This window comes from Ochotona curzoniae, unplaced genomic scaffold (genome assembly GCF_017591425.1).
Source record: "Ochotona curzoniae isolate NIBS_2020 unplaced genomic scaffold, NIBS_Ocur_1.0 scaffold_4505, whole genome shotgun sequence".
Classification (NCBI taxonomy): domain Eukaryota; kingdom Metazoa; phylum Chordata; class Mammalia; order Lagomorpha; family Ochotonidae; genus Ochotona; species Ochotona curzoniae.
The window spans coordinates 27,302,942-27,320,619 of NW_024467118.1; positions in this window are offsets into that span (position 1 = coordinate 27,302,942).

Genomic DNA, 17,678 nt, shown 5'->3' on the forward strand with positions numbered 1-17,678 from the left:
GGGATTATGCATTCCTAGCTGAATGTAAGATATCTCAACTAGAAATGACTTTTCTATTTCTGTTGTAGTTGGCAATTGTCAAGGGACTAATTATCATGGACAGAATTTGAGGAATTGGTATGTGTCGTTTTAGTTCTGGATCTCAAGGTAGCAGGAGTAAGTGAAGACAAACAGGAAAATAAAAAGGAATAGAAACACATATTATTTGTTGTATATTGTGGCAGAAGTTGTAGTTGTACACTCACTGCTTTTGTAATTCGACAGCTTTCTGCGTCTGGGTGGCACTTACCCAGCCATGGCACAATGTAGTGCAGTTCAATGTTCAGGAATGTTCTGGTTTGGAAACTAGTTTTCCCTGGCAGGGAGAAAATGTTGCTGAGAGCCCTATGTTGCCTGAAAAGTTGCTTCAGCTCTTATACTTCTGTCAGCAATGTGAGACATTGTAATGAATCTCATCAATTGTAAATACATGTCCCCTCTACCAACTGGATATTTGTTTTTAGTAGTTTATGGAATAATGATGCACTCATAATCAATATGATCAAATTTACAAAATTGTTCATTTATTTCTGGGAAAACCGTGAGATGTGGTTTTGCCAACTGGATCTGAGTATTTCTTTCCTGGATCAGCCCTGGTGATGTAACGAAAATGCATTGTCTGAGCTGTTTAATTGCTTTCTGAGGTTTGGACAAACATATGCTTTCCTGTCTTCTGTCATATCTATGCATTCTGAAAACCAAGGACAAAAATGATCATTTATCCATAACAACAATGCACTGAGAAAATGTTTTCATACAGTATTCCCTACAGAGCACAGATTGAATATAATTTGAAATTTATCAACATGATATTCCTGAAAAATAAATCGCTCTGATTATTGGAATTATCAAATTGATATGAAAGATTATAAGTTATTATATACTAGTCATTTTATTATGTCCTCTGCATCTTGTTGCCTTTTCTTTATTTTGTACCATTATATATGAACAATAATGGTTTTCAGGAAGCTGGAATGATATTGGAGAAAGAATTTATCTTTTGTCTCAAATTTTAAGAATTTATCTTTTGTCTCAAATTTTAAGAATTTATCTTTTGTCTCAAACTTTAATGTCAACTCTTACATTTAACTGATTAATCAATATTCAGATTTAGATTATGATATATAATGATATAGGAGATTGACTTGGAAACAGTAATGTTTCAATTATGACTTTATTCCTGTGGCCATTTTTTTTATTAATTTATTTAGGAGACAGGGAAAGTTAAAAAGAGAAAGACATAGAGTACGTAGAGCCAGAGCTAAATTCAGACTGAGATAGAGATTCTATCCACTGATTAATCCCCTGTGACCTAGACTGGGCATTAACAAAGCTGGAACTTAATGATTTGACCCAATTTTCCCACATGATTTGTAGAGACTCTATTTCTGCCTGCTAGGGTGCACATCTGTAGGACACCAGCATCAGGAGTGTGCCTGTATTGGCATGGCAGGCAAGATGTGCATTGGTAGGCAGGTTAACTGCTAGGTCAATGTCATGCACTTAAAACTGTTCTTCAAAGTCAAACACTAATGGCTACTTGATATTAGTTTATTGTTGTTTGATCCTTTACATTTATGACCTAAAAGAGTTCCATTTGGGAACTGGCATGGTAACCTAGCAGACTATTCCCCTGAATGTGGTGCCAGCATCCCGTATGGGCTCTGTTTTGTGTCTTGGCTATTTCACTTACCATGCAGCTCTCTGCTTATGACCTGGGCCAGCGCTGGAGGATGGCTTGAGTCCTTGGGCTCAAGCATCCCTGTCAGGGACCCAAATGAAGCCCCCGTCTCCTGACTTCTGACCACCTCAGCTCTGGCTGTTGCAGCCATTTGAGGAGTGAACCAGTGGATGAAAGACCTCTCTTTCTCTGGGTGTCTTCTCTCTGTAAAATCTGGCTTTCAAATAAATATAAATAAATCGTTTTAAAAAAGTAATTCATTTTGAAATGACTGTTTCAAAAAATGCCTTTTTGCTTCTTATTTAAAATGTATCTTGCAGCTTTCTTGATGCTCATGGTATCATGGTGTTGTACATGTTTAAAGCATTGTGACTCGGTGCAGATTGAAGAGGATGGTACTAGAATTCTTCACCAACTCAAGGCTTAATTTTGCCAAAGTGAAGAAAATCTAGTGACGAGCCCTGTCAACTATGAGTAGTGAAATTGGAAAAACTTATATACAGGGAGGGTGGAAATCTGAAGTGCTTCCTTAAGAGGATGTGACATTCTCTCTTTGCCTTTAAACACTGTTCCTTAAAACACTGAATTTTATATTAGCTGAACAAAAGCAAAATGTAAAGCATCAAGTTTTTCTTCTGCTGAAGTACTTTATAAGCTGGAATGTTTAGGGTAAACAGAGTGTTCCAGGATTAGGATGGTTTGGAGAGCATCGGCGATGAGTATGACAGCTCCAAGGAGACTGTTAGTAACTTACGAGACACATACTTTCTGTGGCATTTCTCTTCTTAAGATTAAATCTCTTATTTTCTTTCAGTAAATGTCAAGAATCCCTTACAAAGTATATCATAGGTATGAATCTATGAGTTTATGCAGATCTTAATGATATTTTGAATCTAGGCAAATTTTCTGAAGTTGGACACATATAGTAACTGTCATTGGGATATGAATTCAAGTAGTCACAGGTCTTATTTCTTGATGCAGCTGTGTGATGGGTTGCTTAATAAAATTTCTTACTCTAATTCCTTACCTGGTCAGATTTAAAAGTGCAGGTGCATTTAAAGTACTATGTTAGTATGAATTATAAAATACGGTTATGCATCCCTGGCAAGTGTTATGGCACAGCACGTAAAGCTACTGGCTGCTACGCTGGCACTTCCGATGGATGCCAGTTTGAGTTTCACTTATATTCAGTTTCACTTATACTCAGTTCCCTACTAATGGCCTGGGAAAGGCAGTAGAAAGTTGTCTGACTGTTTTGGCCCCTGCTATGCACATGGGAGACAAATGAAACTCCTGGACCGTGGCTTCACTGGCTGTTAGCCTACATGGGGAATGAACCAAATGACGAAAGATCTCTCTGTCACTCCTTCATTCCCTCCATAATTCTTTAAAATAGGGAAAGAAAGGAAAAAGAAGAAGAAATCTTAGTTTTTTTTCTAACTAAATCCTAAGTGATAATGCCTGCTTTCCAAAGACTGACATGATGACTTAACCAGCTTTCTTGAATGTAAATAAGACAAAATTATTCACGTTATGCATGCATTTTGCTGAGTTTTTGACACATAAATATGCCAGTGAACCCATGATTGCAATTAAAATACATTGTATTTCCATTATCTCAGATCTCTTCCAAGACAATCAGCGACAAAGCTTTAAAGCATCTCCAATTTTGAAATATTACAGAATAATTTCACGTTTCTGTGAGGCAAATATGCTGTGCTTTCTATTGTGACAAGGCAGCTTTCTCTAATATAATGAATTTGAAGTCCTACACGGAAGTATTACATTCATTTTCATTGTAGAAAAACATTCTATGGTATAAATTCCCAGAGCTATAAAAATCTCATCATCCCTTCGTTTCTGGTTTTCCGTGCTAAGTGAAGGGTCTGTCAGCTCTTATATGTGTACTTTTGCATGAACATAATTAATTTTTGCAAAAATACTATGAACTGATATTCCAATAGGAAGTATATTTTTAACTTTATTGGAAATGGCCACCTTGTTTTTCAAGCATGATTATGATATTTTACATTCATAAGAACTTATGATGATTTTAATTATTTTACATCCATGTCAACATGTGCTGTTGTGAGCCTTCAATATTAGTGTTTTTTGAAAGTTTTCTCATAGTATTTCATTTTTTTTCTGAAAATGAATGTGCATATTCAATATTTGCATATTATGTTTTAAGGGGTGACTATGTACTCAAATGTTTTGTTTATTTTTATCACATTTTTATGAGCTTATTCAGTTGTAAGAAAATATTGTTCTGAAGAAAATTCTTTGCAGTTAGAATATAATTTATTCTGCAAGTTAAGAATTCAAGAACATTGGGTAGCCAATATAATAATGGATTAATAGGATAAACCAATTTTAAATATCATTCTGAATTCAAAATATTTAGAATATAGATATAAAATATTTTGAATATAAATTATATTTAGAATGCATGTCTATGTGGACTTGAGATCCACAATGTCCTCCTGGCATTTCAGATTCTGAATCTATTAAATAGATTCTGTTGTAAATGAACTTGCCACAAAGGCAAGTTAAATACTGTAAAAATTCACATGATGTCTCTTAAAATTTTTTGAAAATTGTTGACTTTGGGGTATAAAAACACAGTACTATTTGCTATAGAAATTCTGAGCTGATTCACAGATGTAAAACAAAATCATTCAAGTACTAGATAGTTATTTAATTTAACTACAATAATATAAACATGACAGAACTTTTTTTATTGTTTTTCATATTTTTGCCACATACAATAAACAATAACCTAAATTAAGAAATTTGTGCTTTTTCCCCCTTTTTATAAAGTTAATGTCTTCTGGTTTGGAATTTCACTGGGGTTAAATTTTTTGTCCTTGCCATGTTTATTGCTTAGATTTCTCTGAAGTGTATTAAACACAAAAGGAAATATTAGTTTGCAATTATATTTAAGCCAGTTAGGCATTTTCACTGACCACTTTAGGTTACACATAGCTAGAGTTCTCTGTCATTTTCTCTAGAGACTGATATGTTGAACATTTATTTTTCCCTTTAGCTGACAATTTATGTACTGACCAAACAAACGTAACACCAATAAGAATTGTTTATTATCTGAAAATCAAGATGTGACTTATTTGGTTCTGACTTTATCAATGTTAAAGTTGCCCAGCAGTTAGGAACTAGAAAGTTTAAAAATTCTTTTGTGTTTTCTATTCTGCTCTGCAGGAGATACTATTCTTTGTCCTGAACACACAATAATCACAGCTGTAATCATTCCTTACCATCAGAGAGGAAATCAAAATAAAACAGAACTGCTTGCTATAGCTTATTACAAATTTTTGAAAGTCAGTACATACTGGGGTAAAGGACTTAGAATGTTATTATGCTTTTATGGACATATGTGGAAGTTATTATAGCATCATGGTTCATAGGGAGCAGTTTATCTACAACATCTCATTTGCTTTCTTTTCTAAAGGCCTAAAATGGCTCCCAGCTAGAGGTTGAACCTGGAACTCAATGCAGGGCTCCCCTGAGAGAGAATGATCTGAGCTGTGATTGCTGCCTTCCAGAGTGTGTAGGGTAAGGAGCAGAAAGCAGGAGCACGAGGGGGACTGAAGTCAGCATCTGATTGTGATGTAAGCATCCAGACCTGTATCTTAATATGCTCGTTTTGAGAGATTTATATATAAAACCATGTGTGTAGAGAAATAGGTAGTTTAAGAGTTTGACTTATTTGACTTGAGAGGCAGAGAGAGAGAGACCTTTCATGTTAGTTTACTCTCCAGATGGCCACAGCAGCCAGGCCTAGGCTTAGCTAAAACCAGGAACCATGAGTTTATTACAGGTTTCCCACATGAGTGGCAGGACTTCAAACACTTGGGGCAGCTGCCACTGTTTTCTCACGTGCATTCATGAGTAGCCGAATTAGAAGTGGAGCAACTGGGACACAAACTAGCACCCAGAAAGGACACTGGCAACCCAGGTGGCAGTTCAACCCTCTGTACTGTAATTATGGTCCCATGAAAGTTCCATGTTTTAAGTTGAAGCATTACATACTCAACATACAAGATTAGTTGAAAATGATTGAAGAAATAGTATTAGAAACAATATGGAAATAATAATCTTATCCACTTTCCTATAGCCCTTGAACCTTTTTACCCCAATTAACTATAGAAAGATTGTCAAAAATATAATTTAAAAATTAATTTAAAAAAAGAAATAGTATCAGAAGAATGCTTTTTATACAGCCTGTTATACATGCGTTTAGTAACTGAAAGAACTTTTATCTCAGTTATTAAACCTAAGTAACGTGTAGATTCTTGGCAAAATTCAGAGAACATTTTGTTTTTTGTCAAGTTCTAAATATTATCCCCATTTTTCATGTCTACTTATGTATCATATACCAGGTTGACACAGGCTGCTGAATTTATATTCAGGACCTTTATTATAAATGTATACCATAAATGTTTTTTCGTAATCTAGAAACTCCCCATACATGTAAAAATCATTCTCTAATCATGATTTTCTGTTTGCAAAATCCAGCATATGCACAATGATTTCTTAGGTACTTTAAGAAATATGGTAATTTGCATCCAAATTTTTAAATTATTACTTTATTTTATTGTTCCATGATACAGTTCCAAAAGCCAGAGAATTTTCCTACCCCCTCTCCAAGTATCCACCCCTCCCTCAATTTCCTCCATGTCATTACAACAGTATGGTCCTTCACAATCAGTCAGAAGTTCATCATTTTGTATTTAAGTGTATCCGGGCATTGTAGGAATGGACAGTGGCAGAGTCCAGCATCCTATTGCCAAGATACATTCAACAGTTTCATTAGGAGTCAATCTTTGATTTGGAAGTAGAGATGTACTCTTCATTGTATCTTCATATCTGTATGTGATCGTGGGTACCACACAGTTACCACACATCCCCCAAATGAAAAGCCATAAAACAAAATAAAAAACAGAGAGAAAAATAGGAAATTTACAACAATGTAAAGTTAAATGACATGTTACTGAATGAACAACAGTGTGTCGCTGATGAAATGAAAAAGAAAATCAAAGACCAGTATTTAAGCCAGAAGTAATCACTTTTGCAAGCATTTTCCAAATCTTGACATTGGAATTAACCAATAAATCCGTAAGTGAAAATTTGTTGATTACATTTTCTGAGTAATCTAAACAAAAACTGCTCAACATTATATTTCTTGCATTCAAGTTTTGTGTGAATCAGAGAGAATTAGCATTCATTCCAGGTAATGAAAATTGTGATTACATCAAAGAGTTCATTGTCTTTCATGCACTGGGAAAGATTGAGAATACTTCTGGACTTAAATAACAGTCAAAATTGTTATTTCAAAACAATACTGCCTATGGCTTCAAGATATTGTTAAATACAGGTGAATTCCAAGACCATTCAGTATGTATTTCTTTTATCCTTTTCCTTTATATTTTTGATACTCTTTTCAACCAAAACTCATTATTCTTCCCTTTTAGATTTTCCTCTCTTGCCACACAACAGTACCATGTTTCTTGTTTATAGTTGTGATCTGAAACAAAATATTCTGTTTTAATATTGACACACATCTTAAATTCATTTCGACTGAATCATTACATGTCCAGAGCTTGTAAAGAGGTATATTTAAAAACCTGTAGATCCAAAATTAAGGTCTACCAAATTTTGTGCCATGCTTATTTTTATTCACATTTTTGTGTTTAACATTTTATTTCTGCCTACTCTTTGGATGTACTGTAATTACTTGGCACTTTAAAAATGGATATGTACATTTCCTCCCAATTCAACCTTTCTTACAATTACTCAAAAAATGGCTACAAGTTTTGTCCTTCAATCTTATTCTTCCTTACTAATATTTGGAATAATATAACTTCTCATGGCTTTAATAGAAAATGAATAGAATTCACATTTAACCATGTGAAGAACTGAGACAGTATATTGAAAATTTGTTCATTAGTAAAAGAAAACTGGATGTTAATCTAAGAAGTTACATGCATAATTTTCCTGCTTAAATCAATCAATATTCAGTGAGCTGAATCAATTTATATATATGTATATATATATATTTATGGGATTGTTAAGGTTGAATGAGATTTTTGATAAGGATAATAGTGGGATTACTTTTATGTGAGAGATCATTCAAAGTAGACTTCTAAATGATCAGGTAATATTTTTTTAGCATTTAGAGGATGTTAGTATTCATGTTAAGAATATCCATCCAGAAGCTGCCATGAATAAGACGTAACAACAGTAAAAACACAGTAAATACAACCACTATTGACACATTAGTTGAAAAATTTCTTTTCTTGGTATTTTATATGTACAACTTCACATCAGTAGTCACAATAAATCTGTAACGGCAGTCTTTTCATCATTTTATTTTTTCATCATTTTAGAGATGAGAGATGAGGCAGCCAGCAGTTTAAGTAACTTAACAGTATCAGATCAGGCAAGATCATGCTGTTATTGAAAATAAGTCTAAAATGCACATATAATAGTAATAAAATGCATAACTTTTCTTCTAAAAGTGCTGCGGCTCCTAGTGATTCTGCAGAAAAATGCTCTGTTGGTATACTCTGTGTACTCAGGGATATGCCAAAGCCTGCAGATTCTCAAGCATGTGGCTCCCTGAGGAACTGAAAACTCAAAGTACTACACATGACGTCTGTTGAGGTCTTGTGAGACACAGATGGACTCAGCTTCCTGTCTATCCTCAGAAGGGCGAGGGGCACACTCTTTCTTCTGTTGCCTGGTAGAGACGAACTGCAGATTAACAAGAGAACCAAATCTCAGTGAAGATGGGCAGTGTCAAACTTTGTGTGCTGTAGTTACCTAGCTGGGGAGCAGAAGTAACACTGCAGCCTGAATTTATTTTTAAATTGTGTGCTTCCAATTATTGAGGTATCTGCCATTTCTTTTGAATTCATTAGAAAATAGCTTTAAACTAATATGAGCTCAGAAAAGGATTATTTTAAAATATTTGGGAAACTAGAAAAGCTTCACGGAGACTCTGTTAAAATGTGCAGAATAAGTTCAGATTCAGTGGGCTCGGACCCGTGTATTTAGTATGCAAGGTAAATCTCTGCCTTAGCCTTCGGTGACACCTGAGGAACAAAGCAACGCCTGGACAAGGTTAGGAAAAAGTGCGCACTGAGATAATGAATGTTCTAGTGAACTTTGATTGACAAGGCTTGACGATACAGGAAACAATTATTTTTAGAGAAGGAAAGCATACTCACACTAATGCTAAAAATGCACTATGCGTCTCACACACAATCCTGTAAGCATTAGAGTCAGATAAACAACCTGCTTGAATACTTGGCATTCTGTCAAATTGGAAATGAAATCTCCCGAGATGTCTGTCAACAGAAAGGACCCTTCTTTTAGAATGAAAAAGTTAATTAAGGATTGACTGACCTGCTAAAGTGCTATGAGAGAGAAACAGCCCAGTATTACTGCATTCCCTTGAGAATTATCATTTCATTTTACTATAAAATAGATGGCATTATTTTTATAATTTATTGTCACTATACATATGCCTGGAGTAAAAACTTTGCTCTTACTGTAATTTGTCATGTTTCCTCAACTGCAGTGTTACTTAATTTTATCTTTATCTTAATTTTTTTAAAGTCTTACATCCTTGCATTGTGCATCACGGCAGATAATACATGGTATACAAATGAACGAGTGACTTATGTGCACTCTTACCTGTTTTATTTTAAAGAACAGCAGTCTTTTGTGGGGTTATTTAAAAAGATCACTAGAGCCCAGCGAGATAGCAAAGCAGCTAAAGTCCTCACCTTGAATATGCAGGGATCCTATATGGGTGCTGGTTCTCATCCCGACTGCCCCCGCTTCCCATCCAGTTCCCTGCTTGTGGCCTGGGAAAGCAGTCAAGCCTGGCCTACTGTCTTAGGTTCCTACACCTGAGTGGGAGACCTGGAAGTGGCCCCTGGCTCCTGGCTTCAGATTGGCTCAGCTCCAGTCATTGCGGCCAGTTAGGGAGTGAATCAATTGATGCAAGATCTTTCTCTCTGTCTCTCCTCCTCTCTGTATATCTAACTATCCAATAAAAATAAATCTTTAAAAAAATAAAAAACAAATCTTAAAAAAAATCCCTAAAAAATCATCTCAGCATTAACCTTATCCTGTGTGAAAAAGAGCAACATCAACACTATCTCAAGGTGTGTATCTGAGAATGAGAATCTGAATGCGGTAAAGAAATAAACGGACATCTCGTACAATGAAATGAAAGCTGAAAAGTCCCAAACTTGGAGAATGAGAATGTTATGGACATCCAAATGCAGAAACCGCATTGGATAGAAAAGAACCTTACTCCATGACAGTCAGACTTTCAAGAGTGTAACGCAGGGAAAATCGTAAGATTCACCGGAAGAAGAAAAAATCACCAGGTCACTTTTACAGGAACTGACATGAGACTGACAACAGATTTCTCAACAGGAAACTTATAGGTCAAGAGAAATACTGCTGACCCACAACATATTGCCTAGCAAATCTCTGCTTCCTGCATGAAGGCACTGTAAACAATTGCCAAGGAAGCAAAAACTGCCCAACCATAGGCTCAAGGATATACTACATAAAGAGAAAATGAAGCTACATTCTGAAATGTGGCAAGAACGAGAACAAAGGGTATTAAAAAAAAGATTTTAGAGGAAAAGAAAATCACAGTACCACATCATTGTTACTGAGTAGGGATGCACTATTTTGCAGCATGTGTCACTTCCTCAGTGTCAGCATCATAGATGGGCATTGGTTTGAGTCTTGACTGCTCCAATTCTTTTCTATTTGCCTGCGACCCAGGAGAAATGCCTGGCTCCGGGCCCAGCTCTGGTCGCTGAGGCAATTTGAGGGGTGAACTAACCTATGGAAGATCTCTCACTCTGTAATTCTCCCAACTAATGGCCATTGTGCTCAGTGAAATAAGTCCATCCCCAAAGACAATTATCATATGCTTTGTCTGCTATAAGCCAGTCTTCATGCAAAATACAAGATCAATCGCCCTTTTAATACCTTTTTTTTTTTGCATCTCATGGGTTTTGATATTTTTAGGTGCTTTTTGTTTGTTTCTTCAAAATAGTTTCTTTTGTCTTATTAAATTCTTCACGGACTCGTAGGTAACACAGTAGCATCGTTTTCTCCAAGAAGGTTTTTTTTTTTTTTAATTATTTTTCTGTTCATTTCTTCAATGACACTTCATGGAGTTGTGAATTTTTTTTTTAACATTCTTCCTGTTATTGATTTTGTTTTGTGGCCTTTTATTTCAGGAAAAGTATAGTATCTATAATAGAGACTATCACATTAAGATGTAAAGATACAATGCAACATACATCTCTACTTCCAAATAAAAGATGGATTCCCAATGAAACTCATAAATGTATCTTGACAATTCTGTGCCATTGCCTGTACCTGCAATGTCAGTATACACCAAAATAGTGGAATGATGGACTTCTCACAGACTGTGAAGAACTATCCTGTTGTTAAACATGGGGAAAATCAGTAACGGGAAGGGAATTTGGAGAAGGAAGAAGGTAAGCCCAGAAACTATAAAACTGTGAGATAAAATAATAATAATAATAATAATAATAGACTAGTGAGGAATAAATGCCATGGCAGAACTTTCTGAAGATGCTCAGGGCTTTTTGCCTGTTGATGTGCTAGGAGATCAAGGAACAACAACAACAATAATAATAATAACAACGAAGAATGCTTTGAAAAAGCCAAGTTAAAATGTCCGGAAAAGGCTCACCAGGGAGGCCTGCTTTGCAATAAGTGTTCTGTTCCTGCTTATTCTTCTTGTTGAATAGAATGGTTTTGTAACAGTTTGAATGAGAAAGCATTAGCCATTTACTTGACAGTAAAGATTTAGCTCCTTCTAAATTCATTTTTTGTTTCTTATCTTGAAAATATTTCTTTGGAGGACACTTTGTTATGTAAAAGACATCTTATGCGGTTGAATTCTCGATTCATCAGGTCTTTAGCGGTGGACCAAATGACTGGTATTATTATTATTCATAAGAGTCTCTAATATGGTAGAGCTCTGGTTAGAAATAATTTGTAATTCTAATTTTGATCTTTTAAAAAATTCTTCTTTATTTTAATTGGAAGAGAGAGGAGAGGGGTGGGAGAAAGAGTGAGAGACACAGCAAGGAGAGAGGAAAATCTTCCATCTGTCATTTCACTTTCCAGAAGCCCACAACAGCTAAGCCAAATCCCAGCATATGCAACTTATTCCAAGTCTCCCACTCAGGGAGCAGGTATCCAGGTACTGGAAATATCACTTGCTGTTCACAGACCATCCATTACCAGGAAATTGCATGGAGCATTGTAGCTAGAAATGGATTTAAACATTTCAATAAGGCATACGAGTGTCACTATTGACAAATAATTGCTGAGCCAAGTTCTGTTGATCTGTTTTTACAATCTAGTTCCATTTTACACAACTATTTTGAAGTCATCCTATATATTTTATCTATTAGCAATGTAGATTTGCCATCTGAGGGGACCATCACAACCAATTTAAAGGGGGTCTCCTTAGTATCCCCAATTTGCACGTAAGAAGACTGGTCTGTCAAGTTACCCAATTCAAAGTGTTTATACATGCGTATTGAGGTGAAGTAAGCATTTGTGAGGATGGAGGGTCAGGAAAATCAGAAAACAAAGGTAGGCAGAGCCTTTTGTTATGTGTGTAGTGGGCACTGTTGCTGTGAAACCAACCTGCTTCACTAGGCATCTAGCATCAAAGAGTGGTGTCAGGATCATGGAACACTTAGGGGCCTGGAAAGCTGATCTTCAGGTTATGCTGCACGTGCCATGATTCCATGATTGCAATGGAGTATAATCTCTGGGTAAGACATGATTTTTTTGTTAAGATTCTAATGTAAAATATCGGCTTAGTTTGTCTTTCTCATATTAGAGGGGTATCATTATTCTCATTTCTTTATTGTCACCCAGATCTAATTTAACATTCTATCTCTTGTGAAACTTGACATCCCTTTGCTTAAATTCTCAGTACTCCTGTAACTTCGCTTCTTGGCAAAAGTCTTTGTTCCTTTCATATCAAACAAATGATAAAAAAAAAAAGAGCTCGATACTTACGCTTTACTGAGAGCTGTGTTTGTCAATCCATCTCAGAGAACATTGTTCACAGTAACCTTTAGTTTTCACAACTAGTGCAATAACCATAACTTTGTAAGTCTTGTTTGCTTAAAAAATACATCAGTCTAAATGGTTCACAGCTTTTAATGTCAAAGTCACCACCTATTTAATTTTTAAGATGACCAAGGAAGACAAATCCAGTTCCCTCCTAAAATGTCCTTTTTTTGTAGAAAACCAGCTGAGATCCCGGGTCTTGTTACTCTTCTTAAGATCAGTAAACCAGGCTGAGATGGCGTTCACCACCTGATGTCTTTCTTTAGATGAAATTCCACAATTTGATTCTTTCATTTGTGTTCAAGTGAATAGTCACAATTTATAAATGTCCTGTGGAGGTAATATGCCACAGATGCTCTTTCTTCTCTGTAACAACATTTGGCCAATTAAATGACTTTGGGTGGAAAACTCTGGGATAGTCTCCCCAGCAGGAGCAGTACCTACTGCTTTTATGGTTAGTGTATTTTCCCCTTACGCCCCACATAGCTTTGAATTGTTGCCTTTTTACTGATCATCTGAATCCAGAAATCTAATTTTAAAAATAAAACCCTTCATGGGAAACAGTAATAATAAAAAAGAACTAAAGCTAAAAAAAATAAGAGGAAAAAAGAACAGAAGTGATCTATTGTTTTCTGAAACAATGATGTGTGTCTGCTTAAACACTGTAAGAGCCCTTCCCTTGAAGAATTTGAAATCGCTGATGCGCATCTGAAATCTAAAATGAGTCTGTGAAGAATTGCTGGTTACTTAACCTCCTCAGGCTAAAAGATGCCATGCTGTGGCAAGTCAGTGGCAAAAACCAGATAACACTTCAGTAGAAAATTCAGAAAGTAGTTTCAAAGAAGAACGATTTCTCTGTCACTTCGGGTTGTTTGAAAATAGCCACCTTTTCCTTTACTGTGCACGATTCAGAAAAGTACAAGAGCAAATGCTATTAAAGATGAATTTAAGTAAGTTTTGATGTGCTGCACAAAAATTATAAATTTGAAATTGGGGTTGTCGCTTTAATCTTACAAATGCCCCTTTTTGTCTAATATTTTTTTTAAAAAGTTGTACAAGTAAACACGATATGCAATTGCTATATTTAACTAACATTTTTGAGCATTATCTCTCTCTTTCCCTCTCTCAGCCCACTTTTTCAAGAACGTAAATTCATTTTTCCATGAGTTTCAGCATGTATGTTGTGCATACATATGAAGGAACTATTCTTTATGATGAACTCTGGAGGATGAATAAGAAGCACCTAAGAGATTGTTAAAGATAAAGCCATAGCACTGGGGGAAACTTGGTACATCAGAGATTCTGATACACAACTATTTGACATCATTGTGAAGTAGAGTATGAGGCGCAAATGCAGCCAGATACTCTATACATGATGGCCTGTTCTTAAACATGGGAAAAAGTAGAAGCTACTTAAAGATGTTTTTATTAGATTATCTAATATGTTATATGTCAAAACTATGGTACAGCTTCAGACAAGGACTGTATTGAAGCAGCTAGAGAACTCTTGCAATAGTTAGGATGAAAAATGAGAAGAACTGAGCTAGGATTGTAAGATAAGAGACATTTGGATCTATGGATATAAAAGTTAAAGAATTAGAAGTTGATAACCAGTAGATTATTAGAAGAGCCTAAAGGAAGAATGAGAATGATTTCATCTATACTTATACTTGCTTTTGAAACCTGTTTACAGACTAAGAAATTTAAAACTGTTAGAAGATTTTGCATGCTTTGATCTCAGTATTTTTCAAACCAAATAAACTTACTTTCATGAGTTTTTTGAAGCCCTGTCACATAACTTGACCGTCTACTTATTTAAAAACAATCTGACAAAAGGAGTGTTGAGCATATGGGCCATGGGCTTCCTGCATGCATCAGTGGGAACTTGAATCAGAAGCAGAGCAAACCTCCAGTGTGGGAAGCTTGCTAATGGCATCATGCCCAAGTGAACCACATTGCTGGCACCTTGAAATTTTGCTTGGTGAGTTACTATTATACAAGTCATTAATATTTCTTAATAGATACATAGAACATATAATATATCGAATATATAATTAAGTTTCCCAGAGTTCACACATCTGTTCCATGTCTTCAGTTCGATTTTAGTCTTCAGTTTGACTTCACTTGAATGAACTTGCACCTTTATAGGATCTTGGGTGGTTGCAAGGCAAGGAATTAGCCACTAGGCTTTTGTGCTGGACCCCTCAATAACGTTTCTTTGGAAAGTAAATCCTGAAAGTCAACATATCACTTCCATTTATTTCTGAGTCACAGATAATCCTAATAGTATAACAGATACTAATTATAGGGTACTTCTTTCTGTAAAGAATTTCGTAAAGGAGGTTATCCAGAGGTGGCAGTGTAACTTTATACTTGATGGACAACTTGGTATCCTGCACTAGTTTTAGCCTGTGTTTTTGGCTGTCATGATCACAAGATGTTTACCGTGTTTTCAAGAAACATTCCAATCAAACTAAATGGAAAGGAAAGGACCAGGTGGATATCTGACCTCCACGGAATGTTTTGCACAACTAATCATAATACAAGAGAGTAGAGGAAGATTTGTGCTTTAACTTTACCTTCTTAGTAGAAATAGACAAGAAAATTGATTTGTAAATAAGTAGTCTATGAGATGCCTTCCATGGTTATTAATCAAAATGCCATCTTCTTAACTAAAGGAGAATGAGTCATTTTCAGAGGTCAGATGAGTACTAAAGTGAAATGAAATCCTGCAAAATGTGGGAGAAAATATTTTAATACTCTTAATAAGTATGGTGGTAAATTATGTACTTGTATATGCTTAGATTGGTTTGTTCTTAATGGAATCATAATTGCTAAATTGCTGTCTCCTAAGAAACAAAAATCACCATTATTCTTGTTTCTCTTCTTCTAGGAATGGCATTCTTTAGGCTTTCAAATATCTTGAGACATTGATGCTGATATAAAGGTGTTTTAATTATTTATCATTTTTGATAATTTATTTAAAAGGCAGAAAGCAAGAGAGAGAGAGGATTCACTCCTCAGATGATTGCATAGCTGGGATAGGGCCAGTCAGCAGGTAGGAGCCTGTAACCCAGCACAGCCTTTGAACCATCGTCTGCTACCTTCCATAATGCATTTTCAGGAAGCTGATCAGAACAGCAGCAAAGACTCAAACTAGCCCTTGAGGTGCGATGCAGATGTTCAGGGCAGATTGAGTCATAATGTGACATGACTAAGCCATTAGCTGTGTTTTTCTTTTTTTTTTTTTTTAAGATTTATTTTTATTATTTTTTCATTGGAAAGGCGGATATACAGAGAGGAGAGACAGAGAGGAAGATCTTCCGTCCGATGATTCACTCCCCAAGTGAGCGCAACGGGCCGATACTATGCCGATCCGAAGCCAGGAGCCTCTTCTGGGTCTCCCACGCGGGTGCAGGTTCCCAAAGCTTTGGGCCGTCCTCGACTGCTTTCCCAGGCCACAGGCAGGGAGCTGGAAGGGAAGTGGAGCTGCCGGGATTAGAACCGGCGCCCATATGGGATCCCGGGCGTGCAAGGCGAGGACCTTTAACCACTTGCGCCACCGCGCCGGGCCCTGTGTTTTTCAAAGATTTAAAAAATTTTATATAAAAGCAGAGTTACAGAAAGAAGGAAAGAAGAATAGAAAGGTCTTCTGTCTGCTGGTTCCCTCACCAAGTGGATTTCGTGGTGGAAGCTAAGCCGATCTGAAAGCAGGAGTTAGGAGCTTCCTCTGGGTCTCCCACTCAGATGCAGGTCTTAAGACTTTGGGCCGTCCTCCACTGCTTTCCCAGGCTGCCACCAGGGAGCTGGGTGGGAAGTGGAGCAGCCAGGAAATGAACCGGTGGCTAGATGGGTTCTCAGCATGTGCGAAGTGAGGATTTAGCCACTGAGCCACTGGGCATCAAAGTTCTGATGGGATCAGTGACTGTGGATTGTAAGGAAAAGGTAAATGACACTTTGGACAGTTTTAAATGGATATGTGTTACCGTAGAAGCCCTCAGCAACCATGCATCTCTACATTTAGATGCCTAAGAAAGACCTTCCACTGTAAGCAGTAGGATTGGATCAAAGTGCTTACTGCCGCCAAAACTCCACGAAAGTCATATCCATGGTAGCTTTTATTACATTTTTGCTTTGTTAATAATAGCCATTATAACTATGTACAATGAGGTCTTATTAAGGTATTGATTTTCATTCTAATAATGATTGGTGATATTGAGCATTTTTGGATATATCTGGTTGGTCATTTGTGTATGTGTTTTATAAATGTCTGTTTGGACCCTTAGTCCATATTCTTGAATTGCTTGTGGGTTTGGTTACAAATTCTTAATGTTAGCTCCTTGCCAGATGTATTCTCACATTTCCACAGGTTTCCCTTCACTCTGCTGATCATTTCTTTCTCTCTGAAGACTTCATTTGATACAGTCCCATCTGTCCATTTGTGCGTTAATTGCCTATGCTTTGGTGAGCTTATCTCAAAATTTCTTTTTTTAGATCAATGACGTGCAAGATTTCTGCATTTTTTTCTTCTAATATTTTCATAATTTGGGGTCCTACATTTTAAGCTTTAGTACAGTACAGCCTTTTGGAAAACAGTATGGAATTTTCTCAAAAAATAAAAAAATAAATAAAAGAATTGCTTCATCCAGCAATCCCACAGCTGGAAATATATCCAAAGGACATGAATTCATTGTATTAAAGAGATACCTGTACGTTCCCAATTATTGAAGTACTAATATATGACATCAGTTGACATGTCCACCAGCGGATTACCGAATCA